General features: G+C 39.2%; 1 protein-coding gene and 1 pseudogene across 1 annotated transcript in view; one reads left to right on the forward strand and one right to left on the reverse strand.

The window, feature by feature from the left end:
* IL1RAPL1 (interleukin 1 receptor accessory protein like 1) overlaps nucleotides 1-24,749 on the reverse strand; it is a 1,405,042-nt gene that overhangs the window by 314,860 nt on the left and 1,065,433 nt on the right. The gene's annotated exons all lie outside the window — the stretch shown is intronic.
* LOC126069465 (heat shock cognate 71 kDa protein-like) lies at nucleotides 20,020-21,955 on the forward strand (annotated as a pseudogene).

The raw sequence follows: 24,749 nt of genomic DNA on the forward strand, positions 1-24,749 counted from the left end.
GTACTCTGGGGGAATCATAAAAAGATTCCTAGAGGATGTGATATTTAAGCTTAGTACTGAATGTGTAAAAATTGGCCAAATGAAGGTATGGGAAAGGAAAATTCCAGGAACAGAAAACAGCATGTGTGAAGTCTCTAATGCAAGGCCTGATGCATGGTGGGGTGTGCTTGGAGCTTAGTGAACAGAAAAAAATAGTAGCCAAAGAAGAGACTGAGGGAGTCAGATTGTGCCAGACTTCATGTTCTGCATGGAGAATTTAGAATTTTATCCCAAGTGCAATGGAAAGGATTTAAGAAGGATGATGCCATGGCCCACATAACACTTTAAAACGGTCACTCTGCTTGCTTGGGGCTGAATTAATTAGAAGGGGGCAAGAGTAGGTGGGGAAGAACAGTTAAAAAGCAACTGCCATACTCCTAATGAGGTGCTGACAGTGGCTACTGTGCTCGTGCCAGCTGTGAAGGAGAGGAGTGAACCGGTTTGAGATGTACTTAAGAAGCATTCGTGACTTGGTGATTCAGTAGATATGAAGGGTCAGATGTGCATCCTGTCTACTGGTGAAGGTGATCATTACAAGGGGAATAAAAAAATTACATTATTCTTGAATTTCTATAGAATACGCAAAACATTTCTGAATTTATTCCAAATATTTACAGATACTAATTGCATTTTACTAGACCAAGAACAATTTTAGTTTTAGGTAATACACACATAATACACACACACACACACACACACACACATTTTGCCCAAAGAATGCAGTAAATAAGTTAAAAACAAAGTGGAAAGTTCATGTGTGCATTGAGAGCCGCTTATTTTTGTTTATTTATTTTTTGTTATTGTTGAGAATATACACAGCAAAAAAGTACACCAGTGCAACTGTACCTACACGTACACTTCAGTTACATGTAGAAACTGTTACCGTGCTTATGTTCTTTGAGTTGTGCGACCATTCTCCCTTCTTTACTGAGTTGTTCCTCCACCATTAACATGAACTCACTGCCCCTAAAGGTTTCCACCTAAACTTTCGAGTTGCTGTTGTCAATCTGATCCCATATAGTTTTAAAATAGCATAATGCTCAAGGCAGACATTTTTTACTACTTAAGCTAAATTACTATTAGGTTTTAAGATGGCTTCAGGGGATATTTTTGGTTTAAGGTTTAAAGATTATCTCAGGACAATGGTTTCAGGGGTTCATCCGGCCTTCGTGGTTCCAGAAAGTCTGGAGTCCATGAGAATTTGAAATTCTGTTCTGCATTTCCCGCCTTTTGATCGGAATTCTTTTGTAGACTCTTTGATCAAAATGTTCTGTAATGGTAGCCAGGCATCATCTGGTTCTTATGGTCTCCTGGCAAAAGAGGCAGTTGTTCATTAAGGCAATTAGCCACATATTCTACATTTCCCCGCTATTCCTAACTCTCCTTCTGTTGCACCAGGCAAATGGAGACCAATTGGTGCGCCTTGAATTGCCACTTGCAAGCCTTTAAGACCCCAAGCTGTAAACAAGGAACTAGGAGGTAGAACAGAAGCACTAAATACATTATTAGGTCAATTAACTGGAATGTCCCATGAAACCATGACGGTAAACCTCCAAACCAAGGAACTAAATCCCATGAAGATTTCAGTTAGCCTCAGCAGCTACTCTTTTTTTGGTCATTGTTGTAAATACATTTATCACACAACTTTTGCCAGTTCAACTTTTTACAGGCCACTTCTTTTTAAAAAATTAAAACATTAATATGCAGGCATGTGAACCCTGCTATTAATTCTTTCCTTTAATCATTTTCATAGTTTTCTATAAACCACTACACAAACAAAATGGAATCTATACTTTCAAACTGAGTTTTTTTTTTTTTTTTAAAGATGAACAGCCATGATTACAGAGGGATAGCTGGAAGCCTGTTGGAAGTGCTCACTCTTCCCTTCTCCAGTGTTGCCATTGTGACCTGCTAGGTGCTTCACCAACGCCAGATTGTTTATTTCCATAAAAGCCTCTCTATCTGCGATGCAGTGATGAATGGCAAGTGGCAGGTAGTTAAATATTTAGATTTCATGTCACTATATGACAAAGACTTGGAACAAAATCCGAGACAGCAAAAGCTTTGGTATACGACTTCATTCATACCACTCTAAAATTCTTTGGAAATTATCAGTAGCATCTGTAATATAAGAGAATTTAATTATCCTTATTATATGGTGAGGTCAGTTTTTCTGTAATCATTCAGGTACAAGATAATTATAGCTGGGCAAAAGCTAATAAATAGTGAAGATCTGCGCAGGTATTGTAACTCCCTTCCTCCTACCAATTTAAAAAGGCTACTGGTATTACTCTGTCTGCAAAAGATACAGGATCGGAGTGCTGGAAATAAAGGTCATGGTGTAGAAATGATCCCCGAGAGTTTTCCTGAAGCTCTTTCTTTAAATCAAGTCTATGCTGACTACCGAGGGTAAGCACTGATTTTGGAAAGAGCACCAGAGTTGTCATCTGAAGTCTTCTGTTCAGGGTATCTTCCCTACTAGGTATATGGCCTTGGACAAATCATAACCTTTCTTATTATGCATTTTCACTGATAAAACCTGGCCTATCTTACTGAGTTGTTATGGACAATATATGAACACTTTTTAGACCATATGTTCTGGGGGCATTGCTTTAAATGGAAGACACTGCCTTAAGACTCTTTGTTGTATGTGAAATATGAATTTGGGATCAGGAGACTGGAAATCTAATCAAATTTCTGCCACTATTTAGTTGTGTGACCTTCCTTACAGTACGTCAATTCTTTCCTGGTGTAAAGTTGAGGGGGCTGCATTAGATTTCTCTAAGGCAGTGCTCTCAACCCAGGGGAGGCAAGTTTTTCCCCCAGGGGATTTTTCATAGTATCTGCGGAGATTTTTGATTGTCACAACTGGAGTGGGGTAGTACTATTGGCATCTCAGAGGTAGAGATCAGGGATGCTCCACAATAAAGAATTATCTGGCCCCAAATGTCAACAGTGCCAAGGTTGAGATACTCTCACCTGGCTCTAAAATTCCATGAGGCATTAGGAAAGACCTCTCATAAATTACCGAATGGATCAATTGTTGTTGTTATGTGACATCGAGTCAGTTCCAAGTCAAAGCGGCCCTATGCACAACAGAAGGAAACACTGTCTGGTCCTGCGCCATCCTCACAATCCTTGTTATGCTTGAGCTTATTGTTGCAGACACTGTGTTGATCCATCTCGTTGAGGGTCTTCCTCTCTTCCACTGACCCTGTACTTTACCAATCATGATGTCCTTCTCCAGGGACTGATCCCTCCTGACAATATGACCGAAGTATGTGAGATGTAGCCTCCCTGACTACAAGGCCATTGCTATCCCTGACTGACATCTGCATGCACACGGCTTGCACATGGAGCCCTTCATAAACATGCAGGCTGGGTTGCAATAAGGAAATCTTTTGCTCAGCAATAAAGGCTAAAATTGAATTTTAAGCTGAAATTAAATCTTTATAAATAGATGAGAAATTGAAGAGGAGAAAAGTCCCTTGTTTGACAGGATAAGATGATTAAGAAAAAGCAGACCCTAGCAGGATTCATTTATAGCTAGTTCCAGGGCACACTTGTTCCCAGTGTATAGAAACTGCCTGGCTTCCAAGGAGATGAGATAACAGATTCTGTTTTGATTCCCCTGTCCGTAATATGTATAAGAGGTTAACAAGAAGAAGATCTGCCTATTATATCTGGTGTACGGGTTTTTCTGAAATGAGGATAAATCACTCCACATGGTAGATTTTAGATATGAATAGCACTGCTTAACGAATCTTACATGACAGTAATAAGCTTAGTCTCACAACGGACAGTTAAGCTAAAAAGATACGAAAATGCTAAGCCAAATAAAAGTGTCCTATTGATAATTCCAACCCACAAAGCATGGTTGACCTTCTCCACCACATTAAAAAAGAAAAAGGAAAATGAATCTTTTCAGTACTTGCATGTTACTGACGTTAAGAAGTAACCACTAATGGGATTTAGGCATATGACTGCAATTATCCACCGACTAATTAAAAATGACAGTCACTCATGTTGTCCGTAGCACATCAACAATAGCAAACATGACTGGGTTCACTTTAATTTAGAGTTGTGTCACATTAGCTAATAGAGAATATTACAATATTGTCCAAGCTCATAAATCCTCTATGAAGATTTGTTGACAGTTTATTTTTATGCCATCCCCTTATAAAATGTCAAGAACCAGTTTCCTAAAGTCACATGGACACTCCCAGGTAACGATGGTGGATTGAAAACAGAAATACCATTTTTTTCCCTCCAGGCAATACATAGAGATAAAAAAAGGGGGGGGGGGATTTCAAAGCAAGCACAAACCCAGATGACCAGGAGAACAGGGGAGGAAACGACAGCAACAGAATTTTGGAAGCTGGAAAGTTAATGAGCAAGTAATAATCCACTTTGAAGACCTGAAAAAGCTGAGCTGTAAAGGCTGGCAGTTTGAACCCACCTAGAGGCACCTTTTGGAGCCCTGGTGGAGCAGTGGTTAAGAGTCTGGCTGCTAACCAAAAAGTCGGCAGTTTGAATCCACCAGCCGCTCCTTGGAAACCCTATGGGACACTTCTACTCTGTCTTATAGGGTCGCTATGAGTCAGAATCAGCTCGATGGCAATGGGTTTGCTTTTGGTTTAGAGGAACCTTGGAACAAAGGCTTGGCTATCTGCTTCTGAAAGGTCATAGCCTTGAAAACCCTATGGATCAGTTCCTCTGTGCACACATGGGGTCACCATGAGTCAGAGTCTACTAGACATCAACTGATTTGTTTATATATATATATATATTTTTTTTTTTCTTTTTTTAATCCAGCAGAGGAGTTCCTGAGTGTTGCAAACAGTTAAAGTACTTGGCCACTAACTAAAAGGCTGGAGGTTCATGTCTACTCAGAGGTGCCTCAGAAGAAAAGCCTGGCGATCTACTTCTGACAAATCAGCCACTGAACCTTGATGGGACACATCTTTACTCTGACGCACGTGGGACCAGCTTAAGTCCGAATCTACTCTATGGAAAACTGCCTTTCGATTCGGTAGAGGTTGAAGCCACAGAACAACTTGATTAACAATGTGTACTCCATTGCTGTTGAGTTGAATCTGACTCTTACCGACCCTATAGGACAGAGTAGAACTGCCCCCACTGTGTTTCCAAGGCTGGAATCTTTACGGAAGCAGACTGCCACATCTTTCTCCTGTGGAGTGGCTGGTGGGTTCGAACCACTAACATTTTGGTTAGAAGGCAAGTGCTTAACCACTCTACCACTAGGGCTCACAGAGAAGAACACTCCTCTAAAACGAATAAACAAAAAACTAATGTAAATGGCCTCAAAGAGAAAAGAGATATTATTGCCTCCATGTGACAAAAACAGGATGCTATAGAAAAGATACATGCAGAAAACAAAGGGACACTCTTAACTAAAAAGTGTGTATCAGAAAAAAAAAAATCAGTAAGAGGGTTAGAAGACAAAGTTTAGGTAATATCCCAAAAAGTAAAGCCAAAAGACAGACATGGCAAATTACTATACCAAGTGGCTCAGTTTTCACTGGTGTTCTCATAGTCACAAGCAACAGGTAGACAGTGATGGAGCTAAAATTAACTACGTTGGAGGATGGGAAGACAGGAGATGTACATTTGTATAATATGGGTGAGGATTTGAAAGAGAACTATATTTTCATCTACAGCACCAGGAAGTCAATTGATAAATCCATAAATTGATTTCAATAAATAGAAAAAATGAAGAAGTCATTGTATCACATAGGCTATTCAGAGATATGGAAGTAAATACAAAGAGCCAGCTCTAAGAATTGCAGGTGGTTGCCTCTAGGAAGCGGAGTGAGGACTAAGGACCCTGACTCTGTATACACACATGGCTTTGAACTGTGTGCACACATAATCACGATGAAAATGAATCCTCCGCTTAACTTGGACTGTGAACAAGATCCACAAACACACGTATCAATGAGAAAACTCTACCTACAAACAAAAAACCCTATTGTGCATTTGAATTGGTTTTATTATCAAATATGTTATTTTAATTGTGAATATATTCTACTAACAGAAGGTTGGTGGATTGAAAGCACCCGGGGCACCTTGGAAGAAAGGTCTGGTGATCTGCTTTCAAAAGGTCACAGCCATGAAAACAGCATGCAACACGGTTCTCCTCTGAAATACATGGGGTTGCCAGGAGTTGAAACCAGCTCAACAGCCACTGGTTTGCTTTTTATTTTTTTTTTGGTATAGTCTATCCTAGAAGCAGGGCATGATGAGGAACAGTCAAGGCTAGGTTTGAGCTGATGCTCTTATTTGTAGCGGCAAAATGAGGTGTTTGTGTGTGTGTGTGTGTGTGTGTGTGGGAGGGGATACTATAGTGAGCTTTTAAAAATAAAGTTGAATGCGTTCAATTCAAATGACTGGCTTTTTTCTGAGAAGTTTTGGATTTTAAACTGCCCTTTTAAGAAATTAAAAATCACATCAATAGCAGATGGTGCTTTCTTTTTTTTTTTTTTACTAATATCACTTGGCAAACTAAATCAGTTGGCAACTTTATGATGATTGACTTATGTGTTTGTTTGTGTATGTACGTTTGTAGGTCTGTTTTTTAAATAATTCAATTTGTTTCTGAAATCGAAATGTCTTAGAACCACTGCTCTAGATGGTATTCAACATTCTCTATGAAACAAAGCCTGATAACTCTACTTTCTAAAAACCTTCAGCAACCCAGGATGAAAATGCCCACAGACAAGTGCAGTTCCCCTTGTTTCAAATCACATTGCATTATGTGGCCATTTGAGCACCAACTTCCTGACTTGCTGATGACCAACACAGCAGGATGAAATGCACTTAAATGAGCTGGAAAATGGAAGTCCCTCAAACACTCAGAAAATCAATATAGCATAGAAAGACAAAGGAGCAAGAAAACAATCTGAAACCTAAAAGTGGCAAGCAGGTCACAGGAATTCAAATGCAAATAGCCATGGTTTCCAAATAAATACTAATCTAATATGTATCTGTCTATAAATGTCCCCCAACGCTTCCTCCATTTGTGCTTGTTGTTTTGATATTTTGTGCATTCGCGGCCAATACTGTGTGATATGCTTAGTGGTCACAAACCCAGTCAGTGAGAATGGAGACATTTTCTCAATCAAGACACCAGTATAGCCCGAAAAGCCATTGCCGTGGAGTCAATTCTGACTCATAGCGACCCTATAGGACAGAGCAGAACTGCCCCATAGGGTTACCAAGGAGCAGCTGGTGGATTTGAACTACTGATCTTTTGGGTAGCTGCCAAGCTCTTAACCACTACACCACCAGGGTATATATACCAACACCAAAAAATCAAACCCACTGCCATGGAGTTGATTCCGACTCCTAGTGACCCCATAAGGCTACCAAGACTGTAAGTCTCTACAGAAGCAGACTGCCACATTCTGTCTTCCTCACTGAAAATACAAGATTTCCATCAAAATCCTTTTCAAAATTCATTTCCAGGGGAAAAAAAACTTTTTTAGAATCTCCATTCTTTTCTGAATAATGCTCTGTATTCTTTAAAAAATGAGTAATACTCTTTTCTCCTCTAAAATAATTGTGAAATAAGCGGGGATGCTGACAACAGATAATATTTATGGCATGCTTATTGTGTGTCAAGCATTAGGATAAGCCCTGCATCTCATTCATTTTATGCAATCATGATATCAAATGTAATCTCATTTATCATCAAAACAACCAGATTCAGTAGGTTCTATAATTATCCTAATTTTTTTTTTTATAAGAAGTGTGGTCTTACTGGATTAAAGACATTTGCTCAAGAGTGAGCAGTTTATAAGGGTAGAGTCAAGATTGGAGCCCTAGTGACATAGTAGGTAAGAGCTCAGCTGCCAACCAAAAGGTCTGCAGTTTGAACCCACCAGCTGCTCCTTGGAAACCATATGGGGCAGTTCTACTCTGTCCTATGGAGTCGCTATGAGTTGGAATCAACTTGACAGCAATGGGTTTGGTTTTTTGGGTTTATATATTTTAAAGTAATTGTTGAAAAATTATTGAATCCATTGACTTTTTCTATTTTCTACCACAATCTCAGCTATTTAAAAGTTTGTCTAAATTATTCAAAGCTACTAAATATTTCAATATCATTTTTTTCAAGGGCAGAATCAAAAGATCATGAAGCAATAGTAAAAAGAAGAGGCATAATTTATAGTGTCTCCACTAGTACATTAATCTGATAATATATATTTGTGAATGAGTGAGTTTGAATGGATATAATTAATGTGTGGAAATAATCAGCAGTTTTTCTAGTCACGTCTTACACTTATGTTTTGTAAATAACTAAAAGAAATTGGAAAAAAACAAGGAAACGTGAAAGATTAGATACTGATGTGATAATATGATTGTAGCAAAACTCCTAAAAGTGCTTTTGTTTTCAAGCAAAGGAGTAAACATAAAAAAGATTCCACTAAACATAGAAAAACAAGATAATCTCAAAAATATTGCAACCTAAGGGGGCAGTGAGTTTATGTTAATGGCGGTGGGATAATTTGGAACAGGATAGTAAGAACGGTTGTACAACTTGAAGAATGTAAACAATGTCACTGACTTGTACACATAGAAATTGTTGAATTAGTGTATGTTTTGCTGTGTATATTCTTGCCCCTCCAAAATTAATAATAAAGAAAACAAAAAATTACAACCTAAACTTCATTCAGTAAGAACCTATTGAACACAATCTATCTACTAATTAAAAAAAAATAATTACTCAGAGATAAATGAAACATATCTCCTGTCCTCATACCCATTGCCGTCAAGTCAATTCCAACTCATAGTTGACCCTATAGGACACCCCAGTGGCGTAGTGGTTAAGTGCTACGGCTGCTAACCAAAAGATCAGCAGTTTGAATCTGCCAGGGGCTCCTTGAAAACTCTATGGGGCAGTTCTACTCTGCCTTACAGGGTTGCTATGAGTCAGAATTGACTCAACAGCCTGGGGCTATAGGACAGAGTAGAACTGCTCCATAGGGTTTCCTAGGCTGTAATCTTTATGGGAGCAGATTCCTAGGTCTTTTCCCTGGCAGAGCAGCTTGTGGGTTCAAATTGCCAACTTTCAGGTTAGCAGTGGAGCTCTTAACTACTGTACTACCAGGGATCTGCAAACCAAAAATAAACCAAACCCGCTGCCATCGAGTTGATTCTGACTCATAGCGACCCTATAGGACAGAGTAGAACTGCCCCACCGAGTTTCCAAGGAGCTCCTGGTGGATTTGAACTGCCAACCTTTTTGGTTAGCAGCTGTAGCACTTAACCACTACACCACCAAGGCTCTGCAAAAGACCTCTTTAAAGTGTTAAAAAGCAAAGATGTCACCTTGAGGATTAAGGTGCCCCTGACCCACGCCATGGTATTTTCAATTGCCTCATACGCATGCGAAAGCTGGAGAATGAATAACAAACACTGAAGAAGACTTGATAGATTTGAGTTATGGTGTTGGCAAAGAATATTGAACATACCGCGGGCTGCCAGAAGAACAAATAAATCTGTCTTGGAAGAAATACAGCTAAGAATGGCGAGACTTTGTCTCAAATATTTTGGACATGTAATCAGGAGAGACCAGTCCCTGGAGAAGGACATCATGCTTGGTCAATGAAAGATAGGATGACCCTCAACAAGACGGATTGACACAGTCACTGCAACAATGGTTTCAAGCATAACAAAGATTGTGAAGATGGCACAGATGCGGCAGTGCTCCGTTCTGTTGTACACAGGGGCTGCTGTGAATTGGAACGGACTCAGCATCTAACAAAAACAACAACAACCTGTTCTCGTGGGGAAAATAAGATGTACAGAAATTGTTGTTGTTGGGTGCCATGGAGTTGATCCCGACTCATAGGGACCCTATACGACAGAGTAGAACCACCCCATAGGGTTTCCTAGGCTATAATCTTTACCGGAGCAGATCATCATGTCTCTTCTCCTGCGGAGCCACTGGTGGGTTCAAATCACCGACCTTTGAGTTATCAGCCAAGTGGCTAACCATTGCACCACCAGGGCTCCTATACAGAAATTAGTATACTTAATTATTGCAATAATAATTTAAGATAGAATGAGAGAAATAAATGTTGTCCCTCTGAACACTAAGTGTCTGACTTCCCATGTCACTTCTAGGAGAATCTCTCAAATACCAAAAAAAATCCAAACTCGTTGCCATCAAGTCAATTCTGACTCATAGCAACCCTATAAGAGCAGAACTGCTCCATAGAGTTTCCAAGGAGTGCCTGGAGCATTCGAACTGCCAACCTTTTGGTCTACTATGCCTCCAGGGTTTTCATTCTCTCAAATACAGTCTAGGCCAAACACCTCACCTAAGCTCTGTCCATATTTCCAACTGTGGGAGAGCCTTGCCAAAATTTACCACCAGCCCATAACCACTATTTGACTCAATGTATTTCCCCAAACATTGCTCTTCTTTTTGACCTTCTTGTTATTACTGGCACCACCTCCTCCTATTAGTCGGCCATAATTAAAATGTGTTTTCCTTGACTCCTTTCTCTGTCAAATTTACTTCCTATTAGTCTATAAAACCCAAAACAAAATTTATACCTCACCACTAGTTTTCTCTGAAATCTGATCCTCTCAAATATGACCTTTCTCAGATCCTAATCTATCACTTCTCGCCTAGACAATTAGTTTCCCAATTGATTTTCTGGCCTCTGGTTTCTTCTTTCTCTTATTAATTCTATAGTCTACTATGAGACTACCTTACTAATTGGGCTTTCTTCTGTTTTGACTCAGAGCAACCCTAAGTAAGACAACAAAACATTCTGACTGTACTTCTTCCAAGATAGATTTGTTTGTTCTTCTGGCAGTCCATGGTATATTCATGGTATGGAGCCCTGGTGGCACAGTGGTTAACCATTCAGCTGCTAACCAAAAAGTTTAGCAGTTTGAATCCACCAGCTGCACCTTGGAAACTCTGTGGAGCAGTTCTGTTCTGTCCTATAGGGTTGCTATGAGTTGGAATTGACTCGACTGACGGCAACGAGTATTAATGGTATATTCATGGCAAAGAATATTGGATATACCTTGGACTCTCTTCTACCCCTCCTTCTTAAAACAATTTTTAAACCTTATGTGGACATATACATTAAAAAAAAAAACAAAACCATTAGCTAGTGAAAAATATATCTAAATTCTTAAGTATAGCAATCAAGATACTCTGTGATCTGGTTGCATTCATTTTTCTGGCACTACTCTTTCATCTATCTCCTGCTTCTGCTGACTGCAGTACTGTCCACCTTCCAAATCTTTCTCAACTCTCTGCTTGTCCTAACACCAGTCTTTCTTTGCCAATGCCTTTCTAGTTCTCTGTCTGCCGAAATTCTACTCCTTAATTAAGGTATAGCTCACATAACATTTTCACCATGAGGCCTTGCTTGACCCTACTTTTGAAACCAGTTCTTCCTCTCCGAACTCACGTAATACATTTGTCTTAGTATTTACTTACTGCTTTGCCTAACACTGTGCTGGACATGCAGCCGGCGTTCAATAAATCCTTGATGAAATGAATACTTCCTTATTAGCACCTCTAAAAAGTTTTAATATAACTCTACTGATGAATTATATGACCTAGGAAAATGAACAAGGTAAGCAACTAGTTCCATAGTTTAAAAAGTTATAATTGTTATGGCTAGATACCAGGATGTGTCTACTAATGGAGAAAGGCAAATTATTCCCAAATGTTTATTTGTGAAGACTTTGGTTGGGAACAATATGCCATTTTCCATTGGTAGATATAATAACTAACTCACTTCTGAACAGACATCCTTTTCTATTTCAGGTGAATCAGCTCTTGCCAAATGTAAGAGAACAATTGAATTCACCTCTGAAGAGATAGGATCCAACTTTCTTTGCTTTCTCAGAACTACTGGAATTAATCATGTTTTTTTTTTTTTTCTTGTACTTGGAAACGGTTTGGAGGGATGTTTCCCTTTGCTTTACTTATTCAAAACTCTTATGCTATGCATAACGTCTAAGACTGTCTTCCGCATTTGGTAATCTACAGGGTTACTGGGAAAAATTATCCATAAGTGAAAAAAACGAATGACTACAACACACACACACACATAATTGTTGGGCCCTGATAATTATCGAGGGCAGTTAAGAGGTCTCTGGCTGACAAGAAACTGTTCATTCATCCCGTAAATTTGACTCAGTATCATAGTCTTAGCAAATAGAATAAAACATGTGACAGATACTGTAGTGGGTTAAATGGTGGCTCCCCCAAAAGATGTGTGCATGTCCCAACCCTTGGAACCTGTAAATGTTACTTCCTTTGGAAAAAAAGTGTCTCTGCAGATGTAATTAAATTAAGGATCTTGAGATGAGACTATCATCACAGATTATCCAAGTGGGGCATAAATCCAATGACAAGTGTCTTTATAAAAGAAAGGCAGGGTGAGAGATGAGATATGAGGCAGACAGAAGAGGGGAAGACACAGAGGAGATGGTGACTTAACCAAAGAGGCAAATACTGGAGTGATGATGTAGCCCTAAGTCAAGGAATGCAGACAGCCTCCAAAAGCTAAAAGAGATGAACCAATTCTCCCCTACAGCCACCAGAGCGAGCATGGCCTTTGATTTCAGACTTCTGGCCTCGAGAACTATGAGAGAACAAATGTTTGCATTTTAAGTCAACAAGTTTGTGGCAATTTGTTACAGCAACCACAGGAAGCCAATACAGATACAGAGGAGATAACTTTTCAGTAAGGTAAGTGACTCAAATTGTTGCTGGATTTCCACTATGCTCTGAGCAGTGCCTTCTCCACTTTGTCCCCATCCTTATTTCCCAGAATAGTTTCATACAAGCTTCCATTTGGAAGAATCCTTAGATGCCCTCATTTGAACCCTTTATGCCTGAGTTATAGAGCTTCCTTTATTGGCAATAACAGCCTGACTGATGAAAAAAGACTGATGAGATAACCCAAATGTGTCTGTGAGTTCCCTCACATGCATAGCAAATACCTCCAGAAGCATGGAGATCATAACAATGACTAAAAAAAATCAGACCCATCAGATCAGAAATTCTATATATAAGACTAAAAAAAAAAATTTCACTTGAAGACCTTGAAAGTTCCAACAAGACAGAGAACAATGATTCTCAACCTCCATTCCAGATCCAATAAATTAAAATTTCAGGTATGGGGGTGCAGGTAAGGAGGGCAGGGAAGCTAGGAACCTGAGCATGGTAATTTCCTGGGCTATGAATGTCAGACTTACTGACAACTAGTACTTGCCCTTTAATAGTATGTAAATTTGCCCTCACTTTGAAACAATTGAACCAACCCCTACTCACAACAAATTCTTCATCACAATCACCTTTGCTTGCTGCACATGCAGCTTTTAAATCATTGAAAAGGCTTTGAGCCTTTTCTTGCACGTAAGTAAGTAAGTGAAACCGTATGCACCGGTTCCGAAAGTACGAATTTGATTTAAAGACACGGTTAGGAACCGATCTCATTCATAACTTGGGGACCGCCTGTACACGTATTTTGCAAAAGTTCTGCAGGTTTTTATGATTCTCATTCTTAGTTAAGAATCGTTATAGACAATTGAAGATGAAGGGCTTCAGGCCACTGAATTTCTCACTTAGTCAACGGCAAGTCCCCTACCAAAAGACAAGTGGATGGCTTTAACAAAGAGAAATTTATTCCCTCACAGCTCTAGGGGAAGGCTTTCTCTCTCTGTCGGTTCTGGAGGAATGTCCTTGTCATCAATCTTCCCTGGTCAAGGAGCTTCTCAGCACAGGGACCCAAGGTCCAAAGGACGCACTGTTCTCCTGGCTCTTGTTTTTCGGTGGTATGAAGTCCCCATGTCTCTCTGCTCTCTTCTCTCTTTTACATCTCAAAAGAGATTGACTTAAAACACAACCTAATCTTATAGATTGAGTCCTGCCTCATTAACATAACTCTTGCTAACCCCATCTCATTAACATCATAGAAGTAGGATTTACAACACATAGGAAAATCACATCAGATGACAAAATGGTGGAAAATCACACAATACTGGGAATCATGACTTAGCCAATTTTCCACACATTTTGGGGGGACTCAATTCAATCCATAACAGTATGCTATTATAAAATTAAAATTAATAATTAGATTATTTTAGTCTTTGATGTTTAAAATGAAGAGTTCACTTTATGACTGTGCTACCTTCATTCTTATAATCATCTTCACAATTGGTGGAAGTTTCCTAATACTGGTGTTTATGGGGCCTTGCACCTGGTAAATGCCAGCCCCATAGGAGAAATTGCAAATTACTTTATTAGGTTAATGCAGTATACATTTACATAACAAGGGCATTTCAATTTCTGTATAAACCTTACCAAGTTCTTTAAAGTTAACATACATTTACAAGCTGTGGGCAATATGTCCTGTAAATGTCATAAAAATACCAAAGTCCAATTTAACTTTTTGGTTAACATTAATTTTGATCCAATTGTTACAGGTTTTCTAAATGGATAATTTACTAATGTCTACATAGTTTTTAACTCTAAATGCTCAAACAATCATTAGCTGGCTTTAAATTACTTCTCTATATATAGTCAGATAATTATATTCGGAAAGAAAATGTGAATCCTAAATTAACAAAGGCCAGCATTGTGCGCAGGGAATTAATAGTCACAGTAAATTGACAAGTCAATTATTAGTTCCACTTTGTCTATTTTAAGAAGTGGAATAAGACCACTTGCTTTTTCCTTGCTATTTAAGAAGGGATTACAACTTGCTGCGTTTCTCACATTAACTTTTGCAGCCAACGGGACATTCTGTTCATGAATGCTCTAAGCACTTCCATTTTCCTAAGAGCCTTGAAAAAAAATAAAAATTAATGCTTGATGATCAGTGGAAGGAGAAAAGTGTCTGTTAAAGTGTACTTGAGAGGGCAGAAGTACAAAAAAAATGGGAGTAAGAAAGGAGGTAAAGATGAACAGAAGCAGATCCAGAAGACATGCAACTGAACAGGAAGGGTATAAAGCCACCCGCGGACAAGTTCATGTGCAATTGCATTATTATTAAATGTTCTATTTCATGATACGCAGAATCTGTTAGCAGTGAAATAAAAGAGAAATCAAAGTAGTCAATAAGGACAGAGTCCATTCTAAATATTACAGGAGGGTCATGGAGGGCATGACTTAAAAGAGCATTGCTCACAATTAGAACCTTTGAACAAAGAGGTGAAGAAGGAAATCACAATCAATACACTTCCATGTTTAAAAATGTCCCAAGAAGCCTAGCACATAAGCCTCAGCCACAATCTGTAAAATGGAGGCACAATACAGACCTCACAGGCTGTTGAAGAGGCTAAATGAGCCAACATATAAAAATGCCTTGCAGATGTAAACACTTCAGGAGCAAAGAGAGATTATGATCATTACTCAAGGAACGTTGCAACTATAGGACCTTGACTTTGACTGAGGGCTGGCACGCACTCACTGCTGAATGTGGAAATGAGGACAGAAAGTCTTGGCCTCTTCTTGAAGAAAAAGGATCATCCCTGAAGTTAGCCAAGGCTGTACTGCAGGAAGCTTTTACCAGACTGTGTGCCCAGTGAACACTCAATAAAAAAGTAGTACATGGAATTAGTGAATTCATTTCTCATTCCAGTTCTTAAGATTGTGGATTCTACTTGCCTAAACTTTAGAGATCTGACCTAAACTCAAGATGTCAGTTAACCTTCAACCCTTGACCAGTTTCCTAGCTGGACTATGATATGTAATTGTTCTTTTAACTCCTATTTATTTCTCCAAACTTGACCCACTGCTCTGCTGACCTTCACTATCCATCCGAGCTTGACTCCTCTGTCTAATCTGGATTTGATTTATTGCCGGGTTTACCTGTTAGATCTTCATAGCGCAGCCAAACTCCTGGGCCCTTCTCTACCTATCTGTCTCCCTCATCCATGAAGGGGAATCTTCAATCACACCAGGCAATCAAATCAAAACCAACAGTTTTAGTGCGCTGTACTCCATTACTCTGTAGTATACAGCTACTGAAAAAGGTCAGTTACAAATGCTGGCTTTTATTTATGTGCATTAGAGCTGAGTAGATGCTACACGATTTGTCCATTCATATATTTCTGTGTATCAGGTATTGACTGACATTTTAGGGATGTGAAGATGAAAACACTGTAGTCCATTCTGTAAGACTCCCCAGTGCAGTAAGGGAAATAGACACACAAAGATAGGTACACAAAAGAATGAGAGAAATGCTGTAATGCAAGTATGAAAAGAGGCTTGCTAGCATTTGACAGGTGATAGTTAATCCTGCCTAGTGGGGGTACAAAAGGACCCTGGGTGGCGCAAACAGTTTGTGCTCATCTACTAACCAAAAGTTGGTGGTTTGAACCTACTCAGTGGCACCACTGAAGAAAGGCTTGGCAACCTGCTTCCATAAAGATTACAGCCAAGAAAACCCCATGGGACAGTTCTGCTTGGTAACACATGGGGATGCCATAGGTTGGAAACAACTGGACAGCAACAAATTTCGTTTCTTTGGTTTTTATTGGGAGTGCAGTCAGGCAAGACTTCATAGAGGTGACATGAGGTGAGTCTAAAAATTTAAGTAGGTAGGCACAAGGGATAGAGGCAAGAAAGGGAATTCCAGATGGTGGGCACAGCATCCGCAAAGGATGCAGTCATGCAAGTTCATGGTATGGTCAGGAATGCCTGGCTGGTGGTGAGGGCTTAGTGGAAGGGCAAATGAAACTATGAAGTCAAAACGGGGCCATATCATGAAGTGACTCTCCTTTATCTTCTAGGCAAGAAGCAAACACATAATATTTTAAGCAAGGACCATAGCATTCTTTCGATTTACAATGAGGATTTTCTGATCCAATCAAAACTGACAGCCTGACAAACTGAGTCTGTTACTCTCTGTTGTCCCAACTCTTGACCCTGATCACCATGTATAGGAATGATGATTGCATTAAATCCATTAAACCTACTACCTGTAGGCTCCAATTAATGAGGCAAGGATAATCACTGATCTTCTAGCCTATCTTTTTCTTGGTATATCCTTGCAAGTCAATTAAGTGACACCCACTCTCAAGTATGGGGCCTTAGGAACAAAGATACATCTAGAAGAAATTTGTGAAGAGAGGAGTAAGTAAAAATGTCTGCTGAGATAGTTAACAGATGTCTCTACTTTTGTTAACTTAGCAAATACGTAATAACAAAAGAGGCATAGCTACTTCTCTGTGGGGGGCATATTGCTAAAGAGAATTTGCCCATTTGATTCTACCTTTATGATTCCTGCGTCACCCAATGGGGTAACTCTCCTTTCATGATTAACTGTGTTGTTGTAAATTCCCTGATTCTCTGATGGGAGCTCCTTTTATGTTAGTTGTTCCAAAGATGTTACAAATCACTCTATAGTATGTTGCAATCTGCAGCATGATGGAACGGATTCATGTTCCATGATAGCCATTCTGAATCCAGATCCTAATTCAAACCTATATGATTTTTAAGGTGACTCCACAGTGAAATCGTATTTGGTGGGCACAAAGACTGGATTCATCAACCAAGGGATCAGATACTGAGGTCATTTTACTAAAACTACTCACAAAACATGTTTTATTTAGCCCTCCTGGTGTTAAAAATGAAAACCCTGGTGGCATAGTGGTTAAGAGCTATGGCTGCTAACCAAAAGGTTGGCAGTTGGAATCCACCAGATGCTCCTTGGAAACTCTATGGGGAAGTTCTACTCTGTCCTGTAGGGTCGCTATGAATGGAAATTGAAGGCAATGGGTTTGGTTTGGTTTTGGTGTTAAAAATGAATTTGAAGCCCTGTAAGCAGGACATATGTTACCCATTTCACCATGGTCCTCACTACTCTTTATTGTATTACTCCTGGCCTCACTTTACTCATGTATATTTCATTCATTTGAGCATTCTGTCTTGGAAGAAGTACAACCGGAATGCTCCTTAGAAGCGAGGATGGTGAGACTTTATCTCGCTTACTTTGGACATGTTACCTGGAAGGACCAATCCCTGGAGAAGACATCATGCTTGGTAAAGTAGCAGGTCAGTGAAAAAGAGGAAGACTCCCAATGAGATAGATTTACAGTGGCAATTATCAATGGGATCAAATATACCTACTGTTGTGAGGATGGTGCAGGACCGTGCAATGTTTTGTTCTGCTATACACGGGGTCACTATGAGTCAGAACTGACTCGATGGCACCTAATAACAATAACATTTGAGTTAATGATCATGCTTTAGAGTTTCTATCTTTTCAGGAACTGTATCTTTTACTTGAAAATGTCCCTAACAGCTTAGAATTTGACACCTGGTTTGAGGTTCACATTAAGTATAAGATTGAGAAATAATGTAACACACAGGTTAGAGACAAGAGAGAGATGGATTTAGGTCTGGTGCTGAGAAATATGCCCTACAGATACAAAGAAGGGAAGGGAATATCAGTATTAGTTGGGAGGAGAGGCAAGAGTTTTCAGTCTGAGAGTGACTGCTCTGAAAGACATCAGGTTTTCTAGTTCTGACCTCACTAAGTTAATGAAAAGGTGTAATAAGGGTAACAACTAAGTCAATAAGTTGTGGATTAGCCAAAGAAGTTAAAGAAAACAGATATCGAATGTGAAAGACGGACTCTGTAATGACTATTGCTTCTTCTTCTGCCTTTTGTCTGGTACAAGCTCCCACCCAATACACACATTCATGCGTTCATACAAATGTATGGGCTTTCTCACCACAGGGAAGAGAACATACGGCAGCCACCGAGTCAAAGCACCTCACCTCTGTTGCTATAGTGATCTGTCCAAGGTTTAAATGTGAAGCTCAAGTTAGGCCAATCAAAGTTCCTTCCAAGAGAATTTCAAACTCCAGCTAGAGTTCCAAATTCCACTTTTACTTCTGATTAGAAGACTGAGGAAAATACCGGCCCCCACCTTGTGTGTCTTCCCTTCTCCTCCTCCACCCGCCAGCAGTGCTCCACCTCTGTAAAGAAAGACACCATCTGAAGAGAAGCAGAGAAGAAAGAGAGTATTCCAACATTGTTCTAGTTGTCCTTGAGGCCAGCACCACTCCTGCCTTTTAAGTGGCTTGTCACCTATGATCTGAGCCCGAACTATGAAATATTAGAATCTGTAATTCTTCAAGTATAAATTTTGTCTAGGCACAGGAAGTTGACAACAACAACAACAAATCCTCTAATGAACTTTTGTTTGAATCAGCTGTCTATTTGAGACAAAAATGAATATATATATACATTTTTTTCCCTTCTAAATTGTTTATCTACTTGCCTCAATCCCCTATTTTGTGTAATGCACATAAATGGTGACTAGAAGGAAATAAAGGCCCATCTGCCCTGTAATCTGTCAACAGTAGAATTTCCTCTTGATTTAACATTTCTTTCATATATAGCAACTGATATTTTCAGTGACACTTAACTTCACCTGAAGCTGAAAGCTCATTTATTCATCTAATATAAGGTACTCTTGTTTTATTTATCTCCATTATATAAAAATGTTACTCCCACTCTCTAATTTGTAGCAAATGCTAATAAACAGCGTTGGAGTAAAAACACACTATTCATGGGAAATATCCAAAAAATATAGAAGGGCTTTAAAAACACTAATCATTACATTTATGCCTAAGAATAATATCTTTGTATAAATCCTTTTGTAAATTAGAGTATGTGATATATAATTCTGAAGCAAATATTCATGCTAATAAACAGGCTGTATTATAATAAAGCATATAATAATAGTCTAATTACATCGTACGTAAATTTAGACAAAAATAGGCACAACATTCAGAAAGCATTTAAAAATTTAATTGATTAATTACAAAGTCTTAAAGTTTCTAATTGACATTATCATCTGATACACTAAAATTTTGTTTTTCTGCTCATTGAACCCATGGCAGCTCTTCAGACTGTATTTCTTTTGTCAACTAGCCGGGCCCTACTCTGAGCAATCATGCCTAAGAGACCTGCAGTTGGCATTGATCTTGGCACCATCTACTCCCATGTGGGTGTCTTCCAGCTAGGGAAAGTGGAGATAATTGCAAATGATCAGGGCAACCGAACCACCCCAAGCTATACCTCTTTCATTGATATTGAGTGATTGATCGGTGATGCCAGAAAGAACCAAGTTGCGATGAATCCCACTAACGCTGTTTTTGATGCCAAATGTCTGACTGGATAAAGATTTGATGATGCTGTTGTCCAGTCTGATATGAAGTATTGGCCCTTCATGGAGTAGAGTGATGCAGGCAGGCCCAAGGTCCAAATAGAATATAAGGATAAGGGAGAGACCAAAAGTTTCTATCCAGAGGAGGTGTCATCTATGGTTCTGACGAAGATGAAGGAAATTGCAGAAGCCTACCTTGGGAAGACTGTTGCCAATGCCATTGTCACTGTACCAACCTACTGTAATGACTCTTTGTGTCAGGCTACCAAAGATGCTGGAACCATTGCTGGCCTCAATGTACTCAGAATCATCAACAAGCCAACTGCTGCTTATGTCTCAGATAAAAAAGTTGGTGTGAAAGACATGTGTTAATCTTTGACTTAGGAGGTGGCACTTTTGATGTGTAAATCCTCACCACGGAAGATGGAATCTTTGAGGTCAAATCTATAGATGGAGGCACTCACTTAGGTGGAGAAGACTTTGGCAATCAAATTTTTATTGCCGAGTTCAAGCACAAGCATAAGAAGGACATCAGCGAGAACAAGAGGGCTGTTCGTCACCTCCACACTGCTTTTGAACGTGCAAAGCACACTCTATCTTCCAGCACCCAGGCCAGTACTGAGATTGATTCTCTCTATGAAGGATCTACTTCTATTCATCCATCACCCGTGCCCGTTTGAAGAATTGAATGGTGACCTGTTCCATGGCACCCTGAACCCTGTGGAGAAAGCCCTTAGGGATTCCAAGCTAGATGAGTCATAAATCCATGACATTCTCCTGGTGGGTGGTTCTATCAGTATTCCCAAGATTCGAAACTTCTTCATGATTTCTTCAGTGGAAAAGAATTGAACAAGACCATCAGTGCTGATTGCTTATGGTGCAGCTATACAGGCAGCTATCTTATCTGGAGACAAATCAAAATGTTCAAGATTTACTGCTCTTGACACTCCTCTTTCCCTTGGTATTGAAACTGCTGGTGGAGTCATGACTGTCCTCATCAAGTACAATACTACCATTCCTACCAAGGAGACACAGACCTTCACAACCTACTCTGAGAACAACCCTGGAGTACTCATTCACGTTTGTGAAGGTGAGAGTGCCATGACCAAGGATAACAACCTACTTGGCAAGTTTGAACTCACTGGCATACCTCCTGCACTCTGTGGTGCGCCTCAGATTGAAGTCATTTTTGCTATTTATGCCAACGGCATCCTCAGTGTCTCAGCTGAGGATAAGAGTACTGGAAAAGAGAACAAGATTGCCGTCACTAATGACAAGGGCCGCTTGAGTAATGAAGACATTGAGCATATGGTCTAGGACACTGAGAAGTACGAAGCTGAAGATGAGAAACAGAGGGACAAGATGTCCTCTAAGAATTCACTTGAATCCTATGCATTTAACATGAAAGGAACAGTTGAAGATGAAAAACTTCAAGGCAAGACCAATGATGAGGACAAACAAGATTTTTGACAAGTACAATGAAATTATCAACTGGCTTGATAAGAATCAGTTAGCAAAGGAGGAAGATTTTGAACATCAGCAGAATGAGCTGGAGAAAGTCTGCAACCCCATCATTACCAAGCTGTACCTGAGTGCAGGAGGCATGCCTGGAGGAATGCCTGGGGGCTTCCCTGGTGGTGGAACTCCTCCATCTAGTGGTGCCTCTTCTGGATCCATCACTGAAGAAGTTGATGAAGCCAATCCCCGAGCACAGATATCGTAATATTGTTCCACAGGAAACAATTCAAGGACCCAAATCTGTAGCACATTCAGTGGCAGTTTTAAAAGTGACAGTGCTATACTAAATTTCTGGGTAGTCTCAATTCTTGAATATGGACTATGCATAGGGAAAGGAAGCCAGCACTGCACTTTATTAGCACTTTATCGTAAGTGGAAAATGCAATGTCTTAAATAAAACTGTATTTAAAATTGGCACAAAAAATTTCTTTTCCTTTGTTTTTCTTTTAAGAAGAAAAACAAAACCTTTTTCACTGAATTTTTCCTAAGCTATTTCACATAATGTCTTCCTAGTGAATATTTGTGGAAATAATCTCAAAATTTCCTAGAGCTCGTCATTTGGTAAGTATCCTGTTTCTAGGGATGGGTTAATGTGACAGGGTGCGCTTGATTTCATTTTGCCAGAAAAGTAATGCGTTTTCCTTTGTTCTCGTCCAACTCAAAGAGCCACCAACATTCTGTAGACATGATTCTTTGGCATCAAGTTTGAGGAGGGTGCCCTGCTTTTATTAAACTAGAAACAGAAACTCTCAGAGAGTGAGAAAGCCTGTAGCTTGTTTGTGAGTTTGAGAAGACCACTGGTGGAGGTAGGAGGGAGAGAGAATTGCCGAATCCCTTGGTATCCTAAGCAACTTGAAAGCTTCGTTCATACTCATTGCAGAAGGGAAGTGGAAGTAGGAGGAGTCTTCTGACAAGGCCATTGGGCCAAGGCTTCAGTAAAGATGAATTTTGGATAAAAAACAAAAACAACACTTTTAAAGGTTTTTTTAAAAAAATCTTTCTTCTTATTTTTATTCAAGTCATTAGTACATGTTGTAATTAGATTTTACATATTTAAAAAATAAAATTTTTAAAAAAGATGCTTAGTGTTTCTGAGAAAATTGTGTTGGGCTTTTGTGCGGTAGATTGAAAAGAGGCTTCTTCATGAGATTTTGCTGTGGGGCTCAGGTTTAAAAACCTTCTGGATACTGTGCATAGTAGGCTCCCGTGTAAGCACCTGGCATGTTTTGGAGCATATGTTTAGGCACATCTTGGTAATAGCCTCATTCATAAAGTTACAGGTCCAATCGCATTGTATACACTTTCATATCAAAAATGAAAATGTTATTAAATACATATGCACACATTAAGATAAAAATAAGTGATAAGCAGAATGATATAATTAGAAGGGCCATACAAATTTCAGAAGAATCAAAATACAATGTGCTCCCTTTAAATTTCAGAATCAGAACTCTCCTCGCAGTTTTAATGATGAGAAAACAAATGACACCATGGGAAGTCATTCTATTAGGATGCGTTTCAATAAAACCAAGGCAGATCAATCACATAGTAGGATGGCCTTCAAAGTGTATTCTTTATGAAAATAAACTCATTTGTCATAACGGGGCATGAGATATTCTGGTTACAGAAATATTCTACCCTAGCACATCAATTTTCGTAGAATTAGGTTAAAATGAAATACTGTTGATCCTGCAGCTGGTGAATAAAATTTAATATTTCCTCTGAGGAGGCAGAATGTCACATTAGGGACATTAGTTTCCACTGACAGACATGGGGAAGTCACATGAGGTGATGGGTGGATGAACTTCAAGCGGGGTGAGTTAGAAATGCCACTTGCAGTTTCATACTGATGAACTTTACCTTATGAAAATGTAAAAATCTTCACTACCACAGAGAAAAGTTATGGGAGTGATTATTCAATTACAAAAGGATCCTTATATAAAATTGTTCACTACTGAGTTTCTTTAAATAGTAGATTTCCCCTGTGCATATAAATCTTCCATTGATCATTAGCTGCTTAAGAGACACTGGGGGACAGAGCCTCTTAACGCTGACCTGTTAAGCCACTGCTAATTAAAGATCAATCAAAAATGAAGGGACCACTTCTCTGAAATTATGATGATTTAATTTACCCACAAATACGTAGGAACATATTAATTTGGTGGACTAGGGTAGGAGTGGAATGCTAAGTGTTATAACATTAAACTGTTTTAAGGTTAAAATACTGGCATGCTATTTTCATAACCGTATTCAAGCACAAGTTCTTTTTCATGAAGAGTCTGGATATAATTTCAGAATGCTCAGTTATTTAGCCAAAATTCAAGAGGAAATTTATGGGTGAACTTCTCTTTTTAGATTCAAATTTTAAACGATTCGGGTCTTTTTATAGTTTCTGTTTTAATGAATATCAGTCACGCGGTACGTACTCATTCAGAAACCTCTTTCCCTATTCTACACCATAATCTCCTTTGATAGGTTTATTTCTGATAAATTGGCATTTGCTTGGCAAATTCGGGAGGATTTCTTGTCAACACAGGAGACTTACTGCATTTTTCCATGCTAGTCAACTTCAGTCATTAAGAACGACTTGGCAGTATTTCGCTATATAAAATGAATGTGACTACCACTAAAACCTTCATAAGGCACTTGACAGCCATGATGGTTTGATGTTTTGTTTTGTAAAATTATTCTGTGTACCTATCTTAAGAAATATTATACTTGAATTTCCTGAGTTTGTCAAAAAGAATATTTTTTACTCTTACAATTTTCTTGATGGACATTCACACATTTATGTGACATAAACCGAAAAACCCAAACCTGTTACCATCAAGGAAACCCTGGTGGCATAGTGGTTAAGTGCTAGGGCTGTTAATCAAAAGGTCAGCAGTTTGAATTTACCAGGCACTCCTTGGAAACTCTACAGGGCACCTCTACTCTGTCCTATAGGGTCGCTATGAGTCAGAATCAGCTCGATGGCAATGGGTTTGTTCTTTTTTTGG

The sequence above is a fragment of the Elephas maximus genome, chromosome X (genome assembly GCF_024166365.1).
Source record: "Elephas maximus indicus isolate mEleMax1 chromosome X, mEleMax1 primary haplotype, whole genome shotgun sequence".
Taxonomy (NCBI): Eukaryota; Metazoa; Chordata; class Mammalia; order Proboscidea; family Elephantidae; genus Elephas; species Elephas maximus.